Below are 788 nucleotides of genomic sequence, written 5' to 3' on the forward strand. Positions count from 1 at the left end.
ATAAATATTCTCAATTATTGGAAAACATTTCAGTTTTGCAATAGTTGACAAATGAAATGTGTTTTATCATTTTGAAACGGACAAAAAACGGTTTATAAATATAAAAATACTAAACATCAAATGAACCGTGACTAATTAGAGGTACAGGTTCAACTAAAACATACGATTTTCTTAAAATAGAAATCATAAAATACTGCATTGTGAGCCGAACGTGACTCGAACACGCAACCTTCTGATCTGGAGTCAGACGCGCTACCATTGCGCCACCGGCCCACTCTAAATTCTTCACATCTTATAATATATCAATTGAAACGTATCATTTCTCCTTGATTGGAGGATTCCCTTGCGTGATGGGTACTACTGCCATGTACACAGGGTAGTTGTAATGTCTGTTGTTACTGTCGGTCGAGGAAATCTCTGACTATCCTACAGGTGTTCAGGACTGCGACTTTCTGGAGTTCCTTGTAAGCGTTCTCTGGGAGACCTATTGCTGCTGGGCTGCTATGTAGGTCTTTGGAACCATATCGGTAGTTGACATGATGATTGGGATGGTTGATACTTCTTGCATATGCCACATCTCCTTGATCTCATGTCTCAGGTTAGTGTACTTCCTAATTTTTTCCTCATGGGTTTCTGGACATTGCTAGTGTTCGGCACCGCTATGTCAATCAGGTAGGTAGCCTTTTCCCTCTTGTCCACAAGGGTTATGTCCGGTCTGTTGTGCGGGATGGTCTTATCCGTTATACAGTTTGTGGGTTCGGGTCTCTAGTACTGCCTGGGGTTCGTAC

The 788-nt window shown here is 41.6% G+C and overlaps 1 non-coding gene across 1 annotated transcript; it reads right to left on the reverse strand.

The window, feature by feature from the left end:
- Window positions 1-201: 201 nt before the first annotated feature.
- On the reverse strand, window positions 202-273 carry TRNAW-CCA (transfer RNA tryptophan (anticodon CCA)). The gene has a single exon. It is a non-coding gene; the product is annotated as a tRNA-Trp (tRNA).
- Between the last annotated feature and the right edge of the window lie 515 nt (window positions 274-788).

The sequence above is a fragment of the Mastigoproctus giganteus genome, chromosome 2 (genome assembly GCF_048544385.1).
Source record: "Mastigoproctus giganteus isolate SK-2022 chromosome 2, ASM4854438v1, whole genome shotgun sequence".
NCBI lineage: Eukaryota > Metazoa > Arthropoda > Arachnida > Uropygi > Thelyphonidae > Mastigoproctus > Mastigoproctus giganteus.